A 26005-nucleotide genomic window follows, 5' to 3' on the forward strand; every position below is an offset into this window, starting at 1 on the left:
GCAAGACTCTGTCTAAAATAGATAGATAAATAAATAAATAAATAAATAAAATCTCATACAGAAATGAAAATTAATGAACTCTTATATACATAATGTTGAGTAAATAAACTGTACACAAAAGAGAACACGTAACATGATTCTGTTAATAAAAAATGGAGAAACAGGCAAAATGAAATATATTGTTTAGTTATGTATACAAAGGATGAAAATCTATAAATATAAGAAAATAAATAATTACCATAAAAGTTAAGATACTGGTTACTTCTACAGGGAGAGAGAGGCATTGTAATTAGGGAATGTTGGCCATATTCTATTTCTTCACCTTGGTGGTGGTGATGTGCATATTTTAAAATATTTGCTAAACTGTGGCCTTATACAATTGTCTGTGTACCTGTAATATTTTACAATAAAATATATTTTAAAACTTCAGCTTCTTAAAGACAATTTATAGATATTGAGCTGAAATTTATCCCAGTGGATACTGGGATTACAGGCATGAGCCACCGTATACATATCTATGTGATACATATATGTGCATGTGTATCTATGTGTGCCTATCTATGTATGCCTGTTTTTGTCTGTCTCCCCAGCTATGAATGAATAATACACATTATATACACATACTATATATGTACATAATACCTATCATATGTATATATGCCTGTGCATATATATGTGCTTGTTTGTTGATCTCTTCAGCTATAAACACACGTCTAGTATATGTAATAATATATGTATATGTAATCTGTATAATATATAATAATATACTAATGCTCCTTGACTTATGATGAGTTACATCCCAATATACCCACTGTAAGTTTAAACTATCATAAGTCAGAAATGCATTTAATGCACCTAACCTACTGAGCATCACAGCTTAGCCCAGCCTACCTTAAACATGCTCAGAACACATACATTAGTCCAAAGATGGGCAAAATCATCTAACACAAAGTCAATTTTACAGTGAAGTATTGGACCATCATATGTAATTTTCTGAATATTGTACTGAAGGTGAAAAATAGAATGGGCATGGTGGCTCATGCCTATAATTCTAGCACTTTGGGAGGCTGAGGCAGGTGGATCACCTGGTCAGGAATTCGAGACCAGCCTGGCCAACATGGCAAAACCCCGTCACTATTAAAAATACAAAAATTAGCCAGGCGTGGTGCAGGCGCCTATAATCCCAGCTACTTGGGAGGCTGAGGCAGGAGAATCGCTTGAACTTGGGGGGTGGAGGTTGCAGTGAGCTGAGATCATGCCACTTCACTCCAGCCTGGGCAAAAGAGGGAAACTCCATCTCAAACAAACAAACAAAAAAATAGAATGGGTTGCAACGGTAGTCAGAGTTTTGTTTCTACTGAGTGCATATTGCTTTCACACAATCACAAAGTCAAAAAATGAGCCAAACCATCACAAGTCGGGGACCATGTAGATATATGTATGTGTGTGTGCGTGTACCTGAGTGTGTTTGCCAGTTTGTGGTCTATCTCTCCAGCTATAATTCATCCATTCAACCCATCTTTGGTGAGAGCTTACTATATCAGGCACTCCTCTGGGCCCTGGGAACAGATTAGGGCGTGAAACACACAAACAAAATCCCTGTCTTTGTGGAGCTTGTATTCTGGTGGTTGAAAGGCAGGCGACAAACAGTAAATGAATTACATCATCATAAAACCATTTGGTATGCAAGAAAGTGATGGGTGTTATGAAAGAAGAAACAGAGAGGGGTATGGGGGGGCGGGCAGGGGCTCTGTATGTGTGCATGTGTGTGTGTGCACGCCTGTGTGTGTGTGTGCGTACAGTTTTGAATAAGGTGGTCAGGGCATGCCCCATTGAGCAAATGACATTTGAGCAAAGACTTGAAAGAAGCGAGGGAGACATGCTGATGTCTGGGGAAGGAGCATTGCAGGCCAGGGAATCTCAGGATAGGCCCCAGGGCAGCAAGAGAGTGCTTGGCAGGTGTGGGGCATAGGAAGGAGGCCAGGGTGGCCAGAGGAGAGGGCAAGGAAGGGAGGGGCAGAAGATGAAGTACATCGGCCATGGGAAGTTGGCTTTTTCTCTGAATCAAACAGGGAGCCACTGGAGAGTATGAACAGAGGTATGATAGGATCTGTCTTATGTTTTTAACAGAACAAAGTCTTTTGTGTTAAGGGCGGACAGTAGAGGGGCAGGGTAAAATCAGGCAGACCACATGGGAGGGTACAGCCATCATTCCTCTAGCCCAGGGTAGGAGTGGTTGAGGTGACTCAAGGTTGCTGTGTACAGTTGAGTAAGTTGGGCATAGCACATCTAGGGTACCCACTCACATGGATGTGATGGGATTAGCACTCTTAAGAGTTTTGCAGTGTGCAACGTGCATAGCTGTGTGCAGTAACACTGTAAGAAGTGGGTACGATTCTATGAAGGCAGGGATTTCACTTTGCTTTATGATCTAACCCTAGTGCTTTAGAAGTATCTGGCAGAGAGCCGGGCGCGGTGGCTCAAGCCTGTAATCCCAGCACTTTGGGAGGCCGAGACGGGCGGATCACGAGGTCAGGAGATCGAGACCATCCTGGCTAACACGGTTAAACCCCGTCTCTACTAAAAAAAATACAAAAAACTAGCCGGGCGAGGTGGCGGGCGCCTGTAGTCCCAGCTACTCCGGAGGCTGAGGCAGGAGAATGGCGTAAACTCGGGAGGCGGAGCTTGCAGTGAGCTGAGATCCGGCCACTGCACTCCAGCCTGGGCGACAGAGCGAGACTCCGTCTCAAAAAAAAAAAAAAAAAAAAAAAAAGAAGTGTCTGGCAGAGAGCAGGCACTCAATAAAAATGTGTTGTGTGAATGATATGTCTGATCCCACCTCCTGCATTCTTGGAAATGCAGTGTCGGCAGGTGAGTCAGTGAAAGCTAAAGTGTGTGTTGGCAGATTGTGCAAATGTCTCCATTTGTCTTTGACGGCCACTTTAAGTGTTTTGGTATGAAAGCCTCTTTGTACCTTAGAACACTATCATTTCATGTCATCGAGAGCAAGCCAGTTTTTATCAGCCTTCTTTGCCAAGAAGGAAAAATCAACTGTGTTTTAGTTTGTCATCCCCTCCTCCCAAGCATCATGTCTGAGTCACCTCTCACTCGCTGATCTGTTCTGGCTGCAATTAAAGTTAAATCACCTTTGGGACCAGAACAGTCTCATCTTTATTTACAGCACCTGCAAATCAAGCAGCTCCTCCTAATTTTAACAGCTCCTTTAGTGGCAAAAATCGCTTTTCAAAAGGAACAGGTGGAGAAGTGATAAAGAACGGTGATGGAAGATTTTCTTCTGGGGATAGAATGGAGAACGGGCCAGGAGAAAAGAGCCAATCTGTACTGTGGCAGGGGATGCCTCACACATTCTGGGCTCAAGTCTGGGTACTGCCTTTTATCAGCTGCATGACCTTGAACAGGTCAAGGGGAACTTACTGAGCCTCAGGCACCTTAGCAATAATATGACAGGTGGGGACAGTTCCTGGCCAGCCATTTCAGAGGACTAAATAAACCCAAAGAAGATAACGTATGAGAAAGTTCTTGGCCAGGCGTGGTGGCTCATGCCTGTAATCCGAGCACTTTGGGAGGCCAAGGTGGGCGAATCACAAGGTCAAGAGATTGAGATCATCCTGGCGAACATGGTGAAACCCCATCTCTACTAAAAATACAAAAATTAGCTGGGTGTGGTGGCGCGCGCCTGTAGTCCAGCTACTTCGGAGGCTGAGGCGGGAGAATTGCTTGAACCTGGGAGGCAGAGGTTGCAGTGAGCCGAGATTGCGCCACTGCTCTCCAACCTGGGTGACAGAGTGAGACTGTCTCAAAAAAAAAAAAAAAGGAAAGAAAGAAAGAACAGAAAAAGAAAGAAATAGCATACAGGAATAAGTTAAATAAGTTATCTCAGTCTTCGTATGCCTTTTTCCCCTCCCCATTTTTATCAAATTCATTCAGCAATTATGATGACACATACTGAGACATGGTAGCCACAGGAGAGTAAAAATTCCAGACAGCAGTTTCACATGACTAGAGGCTACGGGCCGAGAAGACCCTGAAAAACCACGTTGGACCAAGCTGGCTATGACTGACTTACCCCACACGGTGCTGGATTCCACCTAGGTTTCACCCAGGACCTCATTATATGCTTATTAATATCCTAAATCACACAGCCATCAGCATTAGCACAGTTCCAAGAATACTCTATTTTGTGTAAAAATGGGTGGCACCACAATTCTGAAAACTCTCCACCTTTTTCCTGGAATTTTCCTGAATATTTCACGCCTTGGGTAAAGAAACCCATTAAGGTATAGCATCTTCAAACCCCCTTAGACATGGCTCTCTCTTGAGTACCCCCACACTACTTTCTCTTGAGTGTGTACTTTTCACTTTGCAATAAATCTCTGTACTTTCACTGTTTTCTGACTTGTCCTTGAATTCCTTCTTACTAAGGTGTCCAGAGCCTGGACACCGGTCCCACTGGCACTTTGGGACCTCCTCCAGCCCACTGGTATCACTACCAGGTGCTGGGCACTGAGTCTCTAGCAGGGTGTGTGACAGATGTGGCTTCTGCCCTGAAGGAGCTGATAAGCTAATGAGAGAGTGGCCTGGAAAAATGTAAGATCATATACATGACTATGTGATGAGCATTGTGGTTCATTCTAGGATGGGAAAATATTGGGAGCTATGAGAAGATATACAGAGAAGCTAAATGAGACCAAATGGCCAGAGAAACCTCTCTTGGGGAAGGGGTAAATTACCAGAGATGGGACGAATGGCTAAGAGTTAGCCTGGTGAAGGAAGAGAGTCATCTTCTAGCTTGGTACAACAGCAGATGTGATGATCTGGAGCAGGGACAAAACCGAAGGCTAGGGTGACTGGAAGAGAGCAAATGAAAGAAGAAGTAAGAAAAGAGGATGGGAAGGCGGGGTGCAGTGGCTCACACCTGTAATCCCAGCACTTTGGGAGGCCGAGGCGGGGAGATCACAAGGTCAGGAGTTCGAGATCAGCCTGGCCAATATGGTGAAACCCCCATTTCTACTAAAAATACAAAAATTAGCCAGGCCTGGTGGCAGGCGCCTGTAGTCCCAGCTACTCGGGAGGCTGAGACAGGAGAATTGCTGGGACCCAGGAGGCAGAGGTTGCAGTGAGCCAAGATCACGCCACTGCACTCCAGCCTGGGCAACAGAGTGAGAGTCCATCTCAAAAAACAAAAAAAAAGGGTCTGGACGTGGGGAGAGGACAAAGACGACTAAGATGGCGCATTTCCGGGTTCGTCATCACCAATTTACCCGCCCGCGGGAAAATGCAGCCCGCACCCGGGAAAAATACAGACCGACTTCTCAGGTGCAACATGGCGTCCGATCGAGGAAACCGAAACTTACCTGGCCGTGCCTATGGAAAGCCCGCGACATGCCCGTGTCCCGCCTATTGCCCTCCCACTCCCAAGCCTTAGACAGAAAAGCCACTCCCGGGAGACGCACGGCGCGAACTTCCTTGGCCCTCTTCACATGCGGACCTAGGAACCTCGCCCGAGAACGCCGGAGCAACTTCCTCGGCCTCCACCGCTGGAAACCGGTGAACCTCGCCCTTTCCTCCTTCACATTGGCTAGCTAATAAAGTTTCTTTTTTACCTTGCCTACTTGCCTCTTCTCTGGCGCCTGCTCTGGTGGTCACATAAAACAAATCAGGTGGTGCCGAAACCCGGGATGAGACCCCTCCTCAGGGCCCCCCAAGGTCCCAGGAGCCTCCTCCTTCCACGCCCCCGACGGACCAGGACCTAGACATCGCTTTCCACACCTCCAAGTCTCCTAGGGGTGAGTACCTCTTGCCTCCCTCTCATACTCCTTGGCCAGAAGTCCTACGCAGGCCCAAGGCTTTTTGGTCACCAGGTGACCCACAGGAGAGTTCCCAAAGGTAGAGACGTCTGCCCAAAGGAACTCCATTCCAGTCGGCATGAGACCCGTCCAGGACAGAGACATCGGCCTGGAGGTAATCTCCATTCCGGCTCCAGGAGCCATCTGGTCTCTAGTGGCTCCAAAGGACGCTTTGTAGCCAGATAGAGTCCAGTTTCTGCCTACCACCAGAGAAAGGCAATGGGAAATCCCCAATCCAAAATACCTAGAGACACCCCTTTAGGATGTCTTCTAGCTAATCTCAAAACTTTACAATTAGAGCAAGATCTTAAATGAAAGCGACTGATTTTCCTCTCCACTGTGGCGTGGCCACAATATAAATTAGACAACCAGTCTCAATGGCCACCTGAAGGCACCCTAGACCGTAACATTTTAATCGACCTCGGTAATTTCTGCGGGCGCTTAGGCAAGTGGTCTGAAATAAATTATATAAAAGGTTTTAAAATTTGCGTTCTCGACCCTATCCCTACCCTGCCTCAACCCTCCACCTCAGTTTTGCCTGCAGCCCCTTCCCCCGCCTCCCTCACCACCTCTCTCCGCCCCCTCAACATCTCTCTCTCTCTCATACTCGCTCCCAAATCCAAGCCTTAGCTGCTGCTCTGCAGCCTAGTCTTAACGCAAAACCAGAGAGCAAAGTCCCCAAAGGTCCACCGGAGACCCAAGGCACTAGGCAAACCAGTGACCCCCGGCCAAGCCAGCCACTCTATCTCGTAGGCCCAAGGCACTAGGCAAACCAGTGCCCCCCGGCCAAGCCGGCCACCCCATCTCGTAGGCCCAAGACGCTAGGAAAACCAGTGTCCCCAGGCCAAGCTGGCCACTCCATCTTATCTATGCTTTAAGTGTGGCACAACCAGGCATTAAATAAAACTGTGTCCAAATCCTTGCCTGCCTACCACACCGTGCCCAACCTACTGACAGGAAAGACACTGGAAGTCTGGATGGCCTATACTGTCTCTCTGCTTCCTATATGACCAGACAGAATACAATTGTAAAACCTACTGGCAACAAACAAACCTAGGATGCCCCTATCAATATTGTAAAATCCACTATGCAACCAAAGACGACACCCAAGGGCTCACAAAAAAGACACAATACCTCTTTACCTGTCAAAAAAGGTGGGGCTCCTACCAATATCAACTAAACATCAAAGATCCGTGGGACCCCTGATGGGCAAGCGGGGTAAAAGGAGGGCTCTATGCTGATTCTGTTTGGGGTTCATATCCGACTGCCACCCTCTTAATAAAAAGGATGCTTGTCCAACAAAAATCCCTCCCTAAAAATATACAGGTCCTAAAAAATTTAACCTTAGCCATACAATCACAAGAACAGGCCCTATAAGATCAACTACACTCCTCCAATAAGGACCCCTTCTCATGGTTAAAGCTTGTCCGTCAAGGGTTAAACTTAACCCGGGCAGCTAACATAACAGATCTCTCCCACTGTTTCCTCTGTGCAGCCCTTGAAAGAGCCCCCTTAGTGGCAGTCCCCTTACCTACTGCTTTCAAGGCTACAACTGACTCTACAGGCACCTCCCAAAAACCGTTCTTACTCCAAGTCCCACTATACCAAAACACAGAAAATCCAATCCTTCCTTTCTGCTACTCTGCCCCAAACTCCTCCTGGTGTAATTACATCCAATCGCCCAGTAAGACCCAGACAGCCCCCGTTGGAGGTTATTTCTGGTGTAATAAAACCCTCTTCAAGGTCCTTAACCCTACATCCATCCGCCAATCCCTCTGTGTCCCAGTGTCCCTAATACCTAGCTTAAGCCTATATAGCAAAGCAGAAGTGGCCGAACTCACCTTACAATTTGACCCCTCCCCTTAATAACCTCCAAAACAGGCTGCCTCCCTTCCCCTAGTCATCGGAGTCTCCCTGGCCTTCTCCTTAGTAGCATCAGGGCTTGGAACTGGGGCACTTGCCCACTCAGTACAGTCTACCCGATCTCTAACTACTCAAATTCAAGAGGCCATAGAGGCTTCAGCTGAAAGTCTGGCCTCTCTACAGCGTCAAATTACCTCAGTGACCCAAGTAGCAGCACAAAATAGGCGAGCATTAGATCTCCTTACTGCCAAAAAAGGAGGAACATGCCTCTTCCTAGGAGAGGAGTGCTGCTATTACATAAATGAGTCAGGTCTAGTAGACACCAACATCCAAACCCTAAACAGAATTAAAACAGATCTAAAAAACTACAACACTCCCTTAACCCCTGGTCCACCTATATGGTTATTACCAGTAATACAACAGATGCTCCCCTTCCTCATTCCTATATTAATCCTCTGTCTCATCCTATCCTTTGCCCCATTTTAATCAAATTTCTCCAAGCCAAAGTTCAAGAGATCACCCGCGTCGCCTTCAACTAGATGCTCCTACATCCCTACGTCCAGATACCAACCACAGACCCTCATGACGACACCCTCTGACAGCAGGAAGCAGTTAGACAGACAACAACGCCCCCAATCACTATAATCAATAAAAGGTTGGACTGTCTGGATGGGGAGAGAGGACAAAGATGACTAAGATGGCGCATTTCCAGGTTCTTCATCACCAATTTACCCGCGCGTGGGAAAATGCAGCCCGCACCCGGGAAAAATACAGACCAACTGCTCAGGTGCAACATGGCGTCCGATCAAGGAAACCGAAACTTACCTGGCCGTGCCTACGGAACGCCCCCAACACGCCAGTGTCCCGCCTATTGCCCTCCCACTCCCAAGCCTTAGACAGAAAAGCCACTCCCGGGAGACGCACAGCACAAACTTCCTCGGCCCTCTTCACATGCGGACCTAGGAACCTCGCCCGAGAACGCCGGAGCAACTTCCTCGGCCTCCACCGCTGGAGACCGGTGAACCTCACCCTTTCCTCCTTCACATTGGCTAGCTAATAAAGTTTCTTTTTTCCTTGCCTACTTGCCTCTTCTCTGGCGCCTGCTCTGGTGGTCGCATAAAACAAATCAAAAAGAAAAAAAAGAGGATGGAAAAGTAGCTGGGAGAAGTCAGCTAGGCAAATTAATCCAGGAGAGCAGTGGTGAGTTAACATAGCTCTTGATAAGGGAGACTGATGCAGTGTTCTGATAGCAATAAAACACAACTATATTAGTCCATTCTCCCACTGCTGTAAATAAATACCTGAGACTGGGTAATTTATAAAGAAAAGAGGTTTAATTGGCTCACGATTCTGCAGGCTGTTCAGGAAGCATAGTGGCTTCTGCATCTGTGGAGGCCTCGGGAGGCTTCCAGTCATGGAGGAGGGTGAAGGGGAGCAGGCACGTCTTACACAGCCAGAGCAGGAGCAAGAGAGGAGCAGGGGGAGGTGCTACACACTTTTTAACAACCAAATCTCATGAGAACTCACTCACTATTGTGAGAACAGTACCAAGGGGGAAATTCACTCCCATGATCCAATCACCTCCCACCAGGCACCACGTCCAACACTGGGAATTATAATTCAACATGAGATTTTGGCAGGGACACAGATCCAAACCATATCAAGAACCAAACTAGCCAGGCACGGTGGCTCAAGCCTGTAATCCAAGCACTTTGGGAGGCCCAGATGGGCGGATCACGAGGTCAGGAGATCGAGACCATCCTGGCTAACACGGTGAAACCCCGTTTCTACTAAAAAATACAAAAAACTAGCCGGGCGAGGTGGCGGGCGCCTGTAGTCCCAGCTACTCGGGAGGCTGAGGCAGGAGAATGCCGTAAACCCGGGAGGCGGAGCTTGCAGTGAGCTGAGATCCGGCCACTGCACTCCAGCCAGGGTGGCAGAGCGAGATTCTGTCTCAAAAAAAAAAAAGAAAAAAAAAAGAACCAAACTAAAAACTAAAAGAAAATGAGTAAACAAAACACCAATAAACAATTCTGGTTCTGCTTTACTTGGGTCAGAATTAGAAACATTTTCTTTTCTTTTTTTTTGAGACGGAATCTCACTCTGTCACCCAGGCTGGAGTGCAGTGGCACAATCTCCACCCACTGTAAGCTCCACCTCCTAGGATCACACCATTCTCCTGCCTCAGCCTCCTGAGTAGCTGGGATTACAGGTGCCTGCCACCATGCCCGGCTCATTTTTTGTATTTTTAGTAGAGATGGGGTTTCACCATGTGAGCCAGGATGGTCTCGATCTCCTGACCTCATGATCCGCCCGCCTCGGCCTCCCAAAGTGCTGGGATTAACAGGCGTGAGCCACCACGTCTAGCCAGAAACATTTTCTCTAAAAGATGCAGGCTGGTGTGTATCTTAAATCAATTTGCCAACTTAGAACTCGGTGTGTATCTGAGCATTTCCCTCTGAGAGGTTAGAGGATGAGGTTATTCCTTGTTCTTCTACCTCTAGAAGAAAGGTTAAGGGTACAAGAGAAGGCAAAGACAACTTCCAATTCAGTACCACATTAAGCTCCTCTTGTGAGTAAACAGAACTGCCAGCCACAGAAAGCCCTTGCTGTAGTTCACCCCTTTAATTGCCTTCTTTGAATGATAGTCCTCTTTGGGAACCCCTATCAATCACCCTGAAAAATTGTTCTAATAAACAGAAGCCCCCCACTAGCTGGACTCCAGCAGCCAGAAGGCTTTGCCCTCTAGGGGGCTGGTGGCTTTTCCTGTTACCATGAAAAGCTCATTATCAAGCCCAGGCAATCACATTTACATTGCTAATTGAAGAAGAAAGCTACAGTAAGCACTAGAGTGAGAATTATGGGGCAGTACCAAGGAAGAGCTTCTGAGCTCCCTTGCGGATGCTGGTGTTAGCAGCCACAACAGGCTGCTGTGCCTGATGCTAATAAAAGAGAAACTTATAATGGGCACCAAGGAAAGTCAAGAGACCCCAGAGATAGCCAGTGATTACCTCTGATGTGGAATTTTGAGACACTTTGATGCAACGAGGCTTAGTTGCAGCAGAGCAGGGAGCAGGCAAACAGGACTCATTTCTTGCATGGATTCTCACAGGACCAGTAGGGATACCCAACCCGGCTGTGCCACCATTATTCAAATGGCTAGTTTGGCTCAGGAAAATGCACTGGCTGCCCTTCAGCAGATCCTGCACCTTCACTGTGACCATGATTTGACCTGCGATCCTACGAGGTCACATTACTCATTTATATGTCATGAGGAAGAATAGAGCAGGGATGAAAATAACAGGCTCCCCTCCTCCCCCATGGCAGGCACAACAAAAGAGAAAAACATCTTTTCCCGATGACATAAAAACAAACTCTGACTTTCATGTTGATTACAGGGTACGCGTGTGTTTTGATAAATGCTCCTTGCATCCAGTGAAGGGTCAAGTACAAAGTTTTCAATGTGAGAGTGTCTGCAAAAATTAGCTGGTTGACACTGAGGGAGGATGGGCAAACAGGACCAATCTTGCCATCTGAATCAAGGGTCTTTTTTTTGAGATGGAGTTTCGCTCTTGTTGCCCAGGCTGCAGTGCAGTGGTGTGATCTAGGCTCACTGCAACTTCCACCTCCCGGGTTCAAGTGATTCTCCTGCCTCAGCCTCCCGAGTAGCTGGGATTACAGGCATCCGTCACCACATCCAGCTAATTTCTTATATTTTTAGTAGTGACGGGGTTTCATCATGTTGGCCAGGCTGGTCTTGAAGTCCTAACCTCATGATCCACCAGTCTCGGCCTCCCAAAATGCTGGGATTAGAGGCATGAGCCACCGCGCCCAGCCAGGTTTTGTGTTTTGAGCAAGGTAGGTTCTGATGACCTTTCCTGAACTATTTAAATGAATTTGTACTTCATAGAGTACAACCTATGTTGTACCAACCTTTTTGGTACCAGGGACCTGTTTCATGGAAGACAATTTTTCCATGGACCAGGAAGTGGGGAAGGTTTCGGGATGATTCGAGCACATTACATTTATTGTGCACTTTATTGTAATATATAATGAAATAATCATACAACTCACCATCATGTAGAATCAGTGGGAGCCCTGAGCCTGTTTTCCCACAACTAGATGGTCCCATCTGGAGGTGATGGGAGACAGTGACAGATCATCAGGCACTGGATTCTCATAAGGAGAGCACAGCCTAGATCCCTCGCATGCGCAGTTTACGGTAGGGTTCGCACCCCTGAGAATCTAACGCTGCTGCTGCTGTGACAGGAGGCAGAGCTCAGGTGGTGATGTGAAAGATGGTGAGTGGTTGTAAATACAGATGAAGCTTGGCCTGCTCACCTGCTGCTCACCCCCTGCTGGGTGGCCCAGTTCCTAAAAGGTCACGTACTGATACCGGCCCATGCCCTGGGGTCTGGGGACCCATGTCATGGAGTGCTAGAATTTAATTGAAATTAGTCCAAATGGGTACTGTTGGAGAGATGGAAGCAAATAAATATACCTGTGACCTCCAGTTTCATCTTAACTTGAAGCAACCCTTTTCATTTCTTTAAAGAGCCTTTAATGATGGAAACTTTTTAACATAAACATTTCAAGAAAGTATGATAAAGCTCACATATTCATGTTCTAGCTCCAACAATGATCAACTCTTGGCCAGTCTTGTTTCATCAGCACACCTACTTGCATTGCCCCCTTCCTTGAGAATATGTTGAAGCCAACCCAAGATAGAATTTCATTAGTAAAATCATTTCTGTAAGATCTGAAAGATACTAAGAATCATTTTAGATAATATAACCACAATACCATGATTACACCCCAAAATTAGCAATGGTTTTCTAATACCATCAAGTATTCCGGCCATTGATCAAATGTTTCTTGTTGTCTCATGATTTTTTTTTTTACTATGCTTATTTGAATGAGGACTAAGTGGGCTGGGCACAGTGGCTCATGTCTGTAATCCCAGCACTTTGGGAGGCCGAGGCAGGCAGATCACCTGAAGCCAGGAGCTCCAGACCAGCCTGGCCAACATGGCAAAACCCTATCTCTACTAAAAATACAAAAATTAGCCATGCATGGTGGTGCGTGCCTATAATTCCAGCTACTTGGGACGCTGACACATGAGAATCACTTGAACCTGGAAGGCAGAGGTTGCAGTGAGCCAAGATTGCGCCACTGCACTCCAGCCTGGGAAATGGGGTGAGACCTTCTCTCAAAAAAAAAAAAAAAAAAAAAAAAAAGGTCAGAATGAGGACTAAATGATTGATCTTTGACAAACCTGAGAGAAACAAGAAATGGGGAAAGCATTCCCTATTTAATCAATGGTGCTGGGAAAATTGGCTAGCCATAAGTAGAAAGCTGAAACTGGATCCTTTCCTTACTCCTTATATGAAAATTAATTCAAGATGGATTAGAGACTTAAATGTTAGACCTAATACCATAAAAACCGTAGAAGAAAACCTAGGGAATACCTTTCAGGACATAGGCATGGGCAAGGACTTCATGTCTAAAACACCAAAAGCAACGGCAGCAAAAGCCAAAATTAACAAATGGGATCTAATTAAACTAAAGAGCTTCTGCACAGCAAAAGAAACTACCATCAGAGTGAACAGGCAACCTACAGAATGGGAGAAAATTTTTGCAATCTACTCATCTGACAAAGGGCTAATATCCAGAATCTACAAAGAACTCAAACAAATTTACAAGAAAAAAACAAACAACCCCATCAAAAAGTGGGGAAAGGATATGAACAGACATTTCTCAAAAGAAGACATTCATACAGCAACAGACACATGAAAAAATGCTCATCATCACTGGCCATCAGAGAAATGCAAATCAAAACCACAATGAGATACCATCTCACACCAGTTAGAATGGCAATCATTCAAAAGTCAGGAAACAACAGGTGTTGGAGAGGATGTGGAGAAATAGGAACACTTTTACACTGTTGATGGGATTGTAAACTAGTTCAACCATTATGGAAAACAGTATGGCGATTCCTCAAGGATCTAGAACTAGATGTACCATATGACCCAGCCATCCCACTACTGGGTATATTACCCAAAGGATTATAAATCATGCTGCTATAAAGACACATGCACACGGATGTTTATTGCGGCACTATTCACAATAGCAAAGACTTGGAATCAACCCAAATGTCCATCTGTGACAGACTGGATTAAGAACATGTGGCACATATACACCATGGAATACTATGCAGCCAAAAAAAAGGATGAGTTTGCATCCTTTGTAGGGACATGGATGCAGCTGGAAACCATCATTCTTAGCAAACTATCACAAGAACAGAAAACCAAACACCACATGTTCTCACTCATAGGTGGGAACTGAACAATGAGATCACTTGGACTTGGGAAGGGGAACATCACACACCGGGGCCTATCATGGGAAGTGGGGAGGGGGGAGGGATTGCATTGGGAGTTATACCTGATATAAATGACGAATTGATGGGTGCTGACGAGTTGATGGGTGCAGCACACCAACATGGCACAAGCATACATATGTAACAAACCTGCACGTTATGCACATGTGCCCTAGACCTGAAAATATAATAATAATGAAAAATAAAATAAAATTATTTTTTGAATTTATAAACAGTAATTTTTTTGTTGGTGTAAGGATTAGCACATGTCTAGGTAGACTAATGTAACCATTACCATAATCAGGGCACAGAACTGTTCTGTTATTGCAGAATATGCCCTCTTACTGGCCTGCAGCAGCCAAGCCCTCCTCCTTTTCCTAACCCCTGACAACCACTCATCTCTTCTTCATCATCATAGTTTGCCTATTTCAGAATGTCATATGAATGAAATCAAGCAGATATAGCCTCTTGAAACTGCCTTCCTTCAGGTAGCATAATCCATTTGAGATTCAATAGTTTATTCCTTTTCACAACTAAATAGTATTCCAACATATGGGTGTATCATAATTTATCTTTCACTTTCCTATTGTAGTTGTTGCATGTATTATGTCTACATAAAACCCTATCAGAAAAAAATATTCAAACTTTGGTCTCAACTGTCAAACATCAAACATATTTTAAAGAACTTGAGCAGAAAAAAACAGTCTATTATATTTACCCAAATGTTTACCATTTCTGTTTGTCTTTCTCCAGTTTTCCATCTGGGATTAGCATTTTGTTTACAGAAGGTCTACTAGTAATGAATTGTCTTAGTTTTTCTTCATCTGAGAATGTCTTTTAAAAATAATTTTCATTCCTGAAGGACATTTTCACTTGACATAGAATTCTGTTTTGAGGTTAAAAAAATTATTTTTATAGCATTTGAAGAATATTGTGCTACTTATGTTTTCTGATGAGAAATCCACAGGCATTCAGATTGTGCTTTCTCTGTAAATAATGATTGGTTTTTCTCTGGCTGCTTTCAAGGTATTTTCTTTGTCTTTAGTTTTCAGCAGTTTCATTATTGCATTTATGGGCATGGATTTCTACAGGTTTAGGGATCCGTGTTTCGAGGAGCTGAACTTCTTAACTATAAAAACTTGCCAAATTGTGAAGTTTTCAGTCATTATTTCTTCAAATATATTTCTGTACCACACTTTCTCCTCTCCTTCTGAGAATCTGAGGAAATAAACATTAGACTTTTTGGGGTTGTTTGATCGACTCTGAGTCTGTTCATTCTTTTAATCAAGAGTTTTTCTCCCTTTTGTTCGGGTTGGACCATTTCTATTGATCTTTCTTCAAGTTCACTGACTTTTTCTTTGTTACATTCGTTCTACTATTGAGTACTTCCAGTGAATTTTTTGTTTTGGGTGGTAGATTTTTCAATTCTTAAATTTCCATTTGTTTCTTTGTTTAGATCATTTATTTTCCTACTGAGCCCTTCTTTCTGTTTAAGTATGTCCCTGCTTACTTCTTGGATCATAAATAGTTGCTTTAAAGTATTTGATAATTTTGACATTTGACATCTGTGTCATCGAGGGTTAGCATCTGTCAATTGTCTCTTCACTTGCAAGCTATTGAAATTTTCTTGGCTTTTCATGTGTCAAGTAATTTTGAATTCTATTCTGGACATTTTGAATACTGTGTTATAAGACTCTGGGTCTTGTTTAATTCCCGACAAAGCATTGATTAAAACAAAAGGTACGGCTGGGTATGGTGGCTCATGCCTGTAATCCCAGCACTTTGGGGGGCTGAGGAAGGTAGATCATGAGGTCTGGAGTTCGAGAACAGCCTGGCCAACATGGCTAAACCACATCTCTACTAAAAATAGAAAAATTAGCTGGGTGTGTTGGCGGGCACCTGTAGTCCCAGCTACTTGGGAGGCTGAGGCAGAAGAATCGCTTGAACCTGGGAGGCGGAGGTTGCAGTGAGCCAAGATCATGCCACTGCGCTCCAGCTTGAGCAACAGAGCTAGACTCTATCTAAAAAAAAAACACCGGGGCGGAGCAAGATGGCCGAATAGGAACAGCTCCAGTCTCCAACTCCCAGCGCGAGTGACACAGAAGACCGGTGATTTCTGCATTTTCAACTGAGGTACTGGGGTCATCTCTCTAGGGAGTGCCGGACAATCGGTGCTGGTCAGCTGCTGCAGCCTGACCAGCGTGAGCTGAAGCAGGGCGAGGCATCGCCTCACCTGGAAGCGCAAGGGGGAAGGAAATCCGTTTTCCTAGCCAGGGGAACTGAGACACATAACACCTGGAAAATCGCGTAACTCCCACCCCAATACTGCGCTTTAAGGAAACAGGCACACCAGGAGAATATATCCCACACCTGGCCGGGAGGGTCCCACGCCCACAGAGCCTCCCTCACTGCTAACACAGCAGTCTGCGGCGATCTATCCGCAAGGTAGCAGCGAGGCTGGGGCAGGGGAGCCCGCCATTGCTGAGGCTTAAGTAGGTAAACAAAGCCGCTGGGAAGCTCGAACTGGGTGGAGCTCACAGCAGCTCAAGGAAACCTGCCTGTCTCTGTAGAATCCACCTCTGGGGAGAGCCCACGGCTGAGGTCCAATAGGGAAAGCAGCGGGGGCCGGTGCAGAGGCGAACGACTCTGTCTGACAGCTTTGGGGAGAGCCGTGGATCTCCCAACGCGGAGGTTGAGATCCGAGAACGGACAGACTGCCTGCTCAGGTGGGTCCCTGACCCCTGAGTAGCCTAGCTGGGAGACATCCCCCACTAGGGGCAGTCTGACACCCCACACCTCACAGGGTGGAGTCATCCCTGAGAGGAAACTTCCAAAGGAAGAATCAGACAGGTACACTCGCTGTTCAGCAATATTCTATCTTCGGCAACCTCTGCTGCTGATACCCAGGCAAACAGGGTCTGGAGTGGACCTCAAGCAATCTCCAACAGACCAACAGACAGTCCTTCTGACTGTCAGATGGAAAACTATCAAACAGGAAGGACACCTACACCAAAACCCCATCAGTACGTCACCGTCATCAAAGACCAGAGACAGATAAAACACAAAGATGGGGAAGAAGCAGGGCAGAAAAGCTGGAAATTCAAAAATAAGAGCGCATCTCCCCCTGCAAAGGAGCGCAGCCCATCGCCAGCAACGGATCAAAGCTGGTCAGAGAATGACTTTGACGAGATGAGAGAAGAAGGCTTCAGCCCATCAAACTTCTCAGAGCTAAAGGAGGAATTACGTACCCAGCACAAAGAAACTAAAAATCTTGAAAAAAGAGTGGAAGAATTGACAGCTAGACTAATTAATGCAGAGAAGGTCATAAACGAAATGACAGAGATGAAAACCATGACACAAGAAATACGTGACAAATGCAAAAGCTTCAGTAACCGACTCGATCAACTGGAAGAAAGAGTATCAGCGATTGAGGATCAAATGAATGAAATGAAGTGAGAAGAGAAACCAAAAGAAAAAAGAAGAAAAAGAAATGAACAAAGCCTGCAAGAAGTATGGGATTATGTAAAAAGACCAAATCTACGTCTGATTGGGGTGCCTGAAAGTGAGGGGGAAAATGGAACCAAGTTGGAAAACACTCTTCAGGATATCATCCAGGAGAACTTCCCCAACCTAGTAGGGCAGGCCAACATTCAAATTCAGGAAATACAGAGAACATCACAAAGATACTCCTCCAGAAGAGCAACTCCAAGACACATAATTGCCAGATTCACCAAAGTTGAAATGAAGGAAAAAATCTTAAGGGCAGCCAGAGAGAAAGGTCGGGTTACCCACAAAGGGAAGCCCATCAGACTAACAGCAGATCTCTCGGCAGAAACTCTCCAAGCCAGAAGAGAGTGGGGGCCAATATTCAACGTTCTTAAAGAAAAGAATTTTCAACCCAGAATTTCATATCCAGCCAAACTAAGTTTCATCAGTGAAGGAGAAATAAAATCCTTTACAGATAAGCAAATGCTTAGAGATTTTGTCACCACCAGGCCTGCCTTACAAGAGACCCTGAAGGAAGCCCTAAACATGGAAAGGAACAACCGGTACCAGCCATTGCAAAAACATGCCAAAATGTAAAGACCATCGAGGCTAGGAAGAAACTGCATCAACTAACGAGCAAAATAACCAGTTAATATCATAATGACAGGATCAAGTTCACACATAACAATATTAACCTTAAATGTCAATGGACTAAATGCTCCAATTAAAAGACACAGACTGGCAAACTGGATAAAGAGTCAAGACCCATCAGTCTGCTGTATTCAGGAGACCCATCTCACATGCAGAGACATACATAGGCTCAAAATAAAGGGATGGAGGAAGATCTACCAAGCAAATGGAGAACAAAAAAAAGCAGGGGTTGCAATCCTAGTCTCTGATAAAACAGACTTTAAACCATCAAAGATCAAAAGAGACAAAGAAGGCCATTACATAATGGTAAAGGGATCAATTCAACAGGAAGAGCTAACTCTCCTAAATATATATGCACCCAATACAGGAGCACCCAGATTCATAAAGCAAGTCCTTAGAGACTTACAAAAAGACTTAGACTCCCATACAATAATAATGGGAGACTTCAACACTCCACTGTCAACATTAGACAGATCAACAAGACAGAAAGTTAACAAGGATATCCAGGAATTGAACTCATCTCTGCACCAAGCAGACCTAATAGACATCTATAGAACTCTCCACCCCAAATCAACAGAATATACATTCTTCTCAGCACCACATCGCACTTATTCCAAAATTGACCACATAATTGGAAGTAAAGCACTCTTCAGCAAATGTACAAGAACAGAAATTATAACAAACTGTCTCTCAGACCACAGTGCAATCAAACTAGAACTCAGGACTAAGAAACTCAATCAAAACCGCTCAACTACATGGAAACTGAACAACCTGCTCCTGAATGACTACTGGGTACATAACGAAATGAAAGCAGAAATAAAGATGTTCTTTGAAACCAATGAGAACAAAGATACAACATACCAGAATCTCTGGGACACATTTAAAGCAGTGTGTAGAGGGAAATTTATAGCACTAAATGCCCACAAGAGAAAGCAGGAAAGATCTAAAATTGACACTTTAACATCACAATTAAAAGAACTAGAGAGGCAAGAGCAAACACATTCAAAAGCTAGCAGAAGGCAAGAAATAACTAAGATCAGACCAGAACTGAAGGAGATAGAGTCACAAAAAACCCTCCAAAAAATCAATGAATCCAGGAGTTGGTTTTTTGAAAAGATCAACAAAATTGGCAGACTGCTAGCAGGACTAATAAAGAAGAAAAGAGAGAGGAATCAAATAGATGCAATAAAAAATGATAAAGGGGATATCACCACCGACCCCACAGAAATACAAACAACCATCAGAGAATACTATAAATGCCTCTACGCAAATCAACTAGAAAATCTAGAAGAAATGGATAATTTCCTGGACACTTACACTCTCCCAAGACTGAACCAGGAAGAAGTTGAATCCCTGAATAGACCAATAACAGGCTCTGAAATTGAGGCAACAATCAATAGCCTACCCACGAACAAAAGTCCAGGACCAGATGGATTCACAGCTGAATTCTACCAGAGGTACAAGGAGGAGCTGGTACCATTCCTTCTGAAACTATTCCAATCAATAGAAAAAGAGGGAATCCTCCCTAACTCATTTTATGAGGCCAACATCATCCTGATACCAAAGCCTGGCAGAGACACAACAAAAAAAGAGAATTTTAGACCAATATCCCTGATGAACATCGATGCAAAAATTCTCAATAAAATACTGGCAAACCGGATTCAGCAGCACATCAAAAAGCTTATCCCCCATGATCAAGTGGGCTTCATCCCTGGGATGCAAGGCTGGTCCAACATTCACAAATCAATAAACGTAATCCAGCATATAAACAGAACCAAAGACAAGAACCACATGATTATCTCAATAGATGCAGAAAAGGCTTTTGACAAAATTCAACAGCCCTTTATGCTAAAAACGCTCAATAAATTCGGTATTGAGGGAACGTACCTCAAAATAATAAGAGCTATTTACGACAAACCCACAGCTAATATCATACTGAATGGGCAAAAACTGGAAAAATTCCCTTTGAAAACTGGCACAAGACAGGGATGCCCTCTCTCACCACTCTTATTCAACATAGTGTTGGAAGTTCTGGCTAGGGCAATCAGGCAAGAGAAAGAAATCAAGGGCATCCAGTTAGGAAAAGAAGAAGTCAAATTGTCCCTGTTTGCAGATGACATGACTGTATATTTAGAAAACCCCATCGTCTCAGCCCAAAATCTCCTTAAGCTGATAAGCAACTTCAGCAAAGTCTCAGGATACAAAATTAATGTGCAAAAATCCCAAGCATTCTTATACACCAGTAACAGACAAGCAGAGAGCCAAATCAGGAATGAACTTCCATTCACAATTGCTTCAAAGAGAATAAAATACCTAGGAATCCAGCTTACAAGGGATGTAAAGGACCTCTTCAAGGAGAACTACAAACCACTGCTCAGTGAAATCAAAGAGGACACAAACAAATGGAAGAACATACCATGCTCATGGATAGGAAGAATCAATATCGTGAAAATGGCCATACTGCCCAAGGTTATTTATAGATTCAATGCCATCCCCATCAAGCTACCAATGACTTTCTTCACAGAATTGGAAAAAACTGCTTTAAAGTTCATATGGAACCAAAAAAGAGCCCGCATTGCCAAGACAATCCTAGGTCAAAAGGACAAAGCTGGAGGCGTCACGCTACCTGACTTCAAACTATACTACAAGGCTACAGTAACCAAAACAGCATGGTACTGGTACCACAACAGAGAAATAGACCAATGGAACAGAACAGAGTCTTCAGAAATAATACCACACATCTACAGCCATCTGATCTTTGACAAACCTGACAAAAACAAGAAATGGGGAAAGGATTCCCTATTTAATAAATGGTGCTGGGAAAATTGGCTAGCCATAAGTAGAAAGCTGAAACTGGATCCTTTCCTTACCCCTTATACGAAAATTAATTCAAGATGGATTAGAGACTTAAATCTTAGACCTAATACCATAAAAACGCTAGAAGAAAATCTAGGTAGCACCATTCAGGACATAGGCATGGGCAAGTACTTCATGTCTAAAACACCAAAAGCAACGGCAGCAAAAGCCAAAATTGACAAATGGGATCTCATTAAACTAAAGAGCTTCTGCACAGCAAAAGAAACTACCATCAGAGTGAACAGGCAACCTACAGAATGGGAGAAAATTTTTGCAACCTACTCATCTGACAAAGGGCTAATATCCAGAATCTACAAAGAACTCAAACAAATTTACAAGAAAAAAACAAACAACCCCATCAAAAAGTGGGGAAAGGATATGAACAGACATTTCTCAAAAGAAGACATCCATACAGCCAACAGACACATGAAAAAATGCTCGTCATCACTCGCCATCAGAGAAATGCAAATCAAAACCACAATGAGATACCATCTCACACCAGTTAGAATGGCAATCATTAAGAAGTCAGGAAACAACAGATGTTGGAGAGGATGTGGAGAAATAGGAACACTTTTACACTGTTGGTGGGATTGTAAACTAGTTCAACCATTATGGAAAACAGTATGGCGATTCCTCAAGGATCTAGAACTAGATGTACCATATGACCCAGCCATCCCACTACTGGGTATATACCCAAAGGATTATAAATTACTCTACTACAAAGACACATGCACACGTATGTTTATTGCGGCACTATTCACAATAGCAAAGACTTGGAATCAACCCAAATGTCCATCTGTGACAGACTGGATAAGAAAATGTGGCACATATACACCATGGAATACTATGCAGCCATCAAAAAGGATGAGTTTGCGTCCTTTGTAGGGACATGGATGCAGCTGGAAACCATCATTCTTAGCAAACTATCACAAGAAGAGAAAACCAAACACCGCATGTTCTCACTCATAGATGGGAACTGAACAATGAGATCACTTGGACTCGGGAAGGGGAACATCACACACTGGGGCCTATCAGGGGGAGGGGGGAGGAGGGAGGGATTGCATTGGGGAGTTATACATGATATAAACGTTATGCACATGTACCCTAGAACTTAAAGTATAATAAAATAAATAAATAAATAAATAAAAATAAAAAAAAATAATAAAATAAAAATTAAAAAAAACACCAAAAACAAAAAACAAAAAATACAAGTAGTTAACCCAGGTGGATTCAGGCTGCAAGTTCTGACCTACGTCATATGGACTTCAGTTCTAACGTCCTTCAGTTTTCAGTGGGTTCTTAGCACTACTGACATCTGTTCTTTGTATATAATACCCCTTGGCCTCTCTGATACCTAGGGGATGGGCTGCCTCATCTATCAGTTTTCAAAGTCTTTGGTATGTTGTTTAGGGACAGATTTATGCATGCACAGCTTGGAAATGATTTTAGGAATCTACATACGACTTCAAGAAATCACTTTTTTTTGCTGTCTCCTCTCTGCAATTTCCCTAATGCTTTCTGGCTCCCCCATAGGCCCTTCACACCTTCTTTCTCTTCTGACTAGAAATCCATCCAGAGCTTTATTTTTCCCTCTTCTCTGAACTTCCCATGACTTTGTCCCAAGACAAAGAGGCAGGAGGACAGAAATAGTAAAAGAGCAGTGCAGATCCTTTCCATGCTCTTGAAGCCATAGTTCCTCTGGTCAGAGAGAAGAGTCTTCGTCTTCAAAGTTTTAGGCACTTCCCCAGCTGCTGCTAGCATCACCATTGCCACTGCTGTTGTACGGTGGCTTGTGAGCTGGGCAGGAGAGAGTGCAGAAAACGTAAGCAGGGAAATTACTTCCCACCCCGACCATTAGGGGTACCCCTCTCATTTCTTAGACTAGAGAGGGTTCTCTTGGAATTCTTAACAGTCTACACCCAGTGCCAAATTCTGGGCTTTGGCATGCTTTCAGGTTCAGGCTGGGGATACTGGCAGAAGAAAAAAACGCCTAGAAAACTCATTGCTGGATTGTCTTACTTTAAGTTCTATTTTCTTTTGTTCCCCATCAGCCAGCTACAATTTCCTTTTCAGAGTCCTCAGGTGCTGTAACATTCTTTTTTCTTTTTTTTTTTTTTTTTTTGAGACACAGTCTTACTCTGCTCCCAGGCTGGAGTGTAGTGGCATGATCTCGGCTCACTGCAACTTTTCGCCTCCTGGGTTCAAGCAATTCTCCTGCCCCAGCCTCCTAAGTAGCTGGGACTACAGGCACACGCCACCACACCCAGCTAATTTTTGTATTTGTAGTAGAGATGGTGTTTCACCATGTTGGCCAGGATGGTCTCAATCTCTTGACCTCGTGTTCCACCTGCCTTGGCCTCCCAAAGTGCTGGGATTACAGGTATAAACCACCACGTCTGATCATATGCATTCTTTCCAGAGTTTTTAGTTGTTGTCTATAGGAGAGACAAAGTGGATTACGCTTTCTCTACCTTGCCCAGAATTGGAACCCAAATGATTTATTTTTAAAAGCTCTATCTTATTTATTGGGCTTAAGTTCCACGTTTTTAAAAGACAGTTTTATCAAAGTATAATTTACATATAGTCAAATATATACATATTAAATTTATATTCAATGGACTGTGACCAAAGTATATTCCCATATAAATATCACCCCAATCAAAATGTGGAACATTTCCATCATCTTAGAAAGTTCTATTATAGTCCTCCTACTCAAAAAGAAGTTTGGAAATCTCTGGAACCAAGGATATCATTTACTGTTGACTTTCGAAGAAAAGGAAAATCTTCAATCTCCCAAACCCTCAACTCCACATGAGAGGTAAAAAACCCAGCAAAACTCTGAACTCTCAAATGAGGCAGCCCCATGGCTGATTCCGGAAGGAGGGCAGAGAAGGTGAGAAGGTAAGAAAGCAGCCCCTTGCAGGAGGAAATGTGCTCCTCTTGGCTCAGGCAGGCAGGCCTCTCGGCAGAACCTGCTGGCCAGCCATCCAGACTGCAACTCCCTGGGAGCCTTGGCATTCTGTGAGTCTGCCAACAAACAAACGCAGTCAGAGACAGCAAGCATATTTCTTAAAAGTCAACTCGATCTACCTCCTGGAGGGGAGGCTACATGTCCATGTGCCAGTCACATTAGAGTAGTCAATTTCCTGCCAGCAGTAGGTGGAAAATAAAACACACGTGGGCTGTGAGAGGGCACCCTACCTGCCGATGCAACGAGGGAAAGCTATGTTACCCTGCCTAAAATGCCCATAGCCTCTTTGAAAACAGTCTGTTTCTTACTTGCCCAGGACAAATGTGGATTTAGAAGAACATGCCATTGGCTTAATTTCTTTTTCCATGGGTGTAACTTCTCCAGGTGTGATCAGGCTGGAAACCTGTGTGCGTGGGCTGATGGATCTTTGGGATTTGTAGCTGGTCTAATGTTTCTCTGCCTGTTTAGGAACAAATGGTTGCCCCTGGAAACAGCTTCCAGCTTGAAAATAGTAAGTTACGAATATCTGCAATCCTTCTTCATGTTTGAGTTCGTGGAAAGTGTTACTTGCTTTTAATAATGGTAGATAATTTATCACTGCTACTACTGTAGGGTGTTAGTAAAACCTCATAACTAAACTCTTAAGAGTGGAAGGGAGTGATGCCTCGGTTTATTGTTAAACAACCTCAATAGTAGCAAAAGTGACACACATATGGTCCAAAGAATGTAAAAAACAAAACAAAAACAAAAACCATACCTTTTCCAAGTTGTATCTTAAACAATGCAAAGGCCATTGACAACTGGCATGGGTGAGAAGTGGTTCCTCTTTTCTTCTCAGCTTGTTGCTGAGAAACGAGTTTCAAAAGAAACGAGTCCTCTAAGACTGGTGCAAGGGCCTTCTTTACGGTTACTATACAACTAAACTCTTCACTTTTGACTCTTTTTTTTTCCTACATGGAGTCTCACTCTTGTTGCCCAGGCTTGAGTGCAGTGATGCAATCTTGGTTCACTGCAACCACTGCCTCCCGGGTTCAAGAGATTCTCCTGCCTCAGCCTCCCGAGTAGCTGGGATTACAGGTGTGCACCACCATGCTCAGCTAGTTTTTGTATTTTTAGTAGAGACAGGATTTCATCATGTTGGCCAAGCTGATCTCGAACTCCTGACCTCAAGTGATCTGCCCGCCTTGGCCTCCCAAAATACAGAGATTACAGGCATGAGCCACCATTTCCAGCCTGACTCTTTTTTGTTCAAAATCATTGCCTCTCCCTGTATACCTCCTTCATGATCCTGCCTCTTCTGTTCAGTGTTTAAACATGAGCTGTTGGTTGCTCAGCCACATCTGGTTGTGCTGAAAACAAGGCCAGGGAAGGTGTCGCTGGGTTGAAAGAAGATGGTGATTTCGGACCATGTGGGTAGAGCATCTACCCCCCTGAACAATTAAACCGTTTATCCTGCCATGATGCTTCTCCTCTTGGCTCATGTGCATCATTATGTTAATAGCTCCTCTTGGCTCATGTGCTTGGCATTATTATGTTACAAGAATATCTATCATTTTGCCCCCACTTTGATTACATTACCAAATGTGCCCTGGCCCCATTTGTTCAACTGTCTTTGGAATATCCAGGTCGAGGAGAAGGGGTAAGGAGAAGAAACACTCTACCCACGCAAACCACGTTAACATTAGCCAAAAACATTTTGGCTAGTGGCAGGATCATGAAGGTGGTAGAGGGAGAGGCAAATGGTTTTGAACAAAAAAGTCAGTCCAGGCATGGTGGCTCATGCCTGTAAGCCCTGTATTTTGGGATGCCAAGGCCAGCAGATCACTTGAGGTCAGGAGATCGAGACAAGTCCGGCCAACATGATGAAACCCTGTCTCTACTAAAAATACAAAAACTAGCTGGGCGTGGTGGTGAGCACCTGTAATCCCAGCTACT

The 26005-nt window shown here is 44.2% G+C and overlaps 1 long non-coding RNA gene across 1 annotated transcript in view; it reads right to left on the bottom strand.

Moving 5' to 3' along the window:
• Window positions 1-4647: 4647 nt before the first annotated feature.
• Window positions 4648-26005, bottom strand: part of LOC117098100 — a 39785-nt gene continuing 18427 nt past the window's right edge. Inside the window, exon 3 of the long non-coding RNA XR_004443177.1 lies at window positions 4648-4868. This is a non-coding gene — a long non-coding RNA (uncharacterized LOC117098100). The remainder of the gene's footprint in view (window positions 4869-26005) is intronic.

The sequence above is a fragment of the Trachypithecus francoisi genome, unplaced genomic scaffold, assembly GCF_009764315.1.
Source record: "Trachypithecus francoisi isolate TF-2019V2 unplaced genomic scaffold, Tfra_2.0 Lachesis_group15, whole genome shotgun sequence".
Taxonomy (NCBI): domain Eukaryota; kingdom Metazoa; phylum Chordata; class Mammalia; order Primates; family Cercopithecidae; genus Trachypithecus; species Trachypithecus francoisi.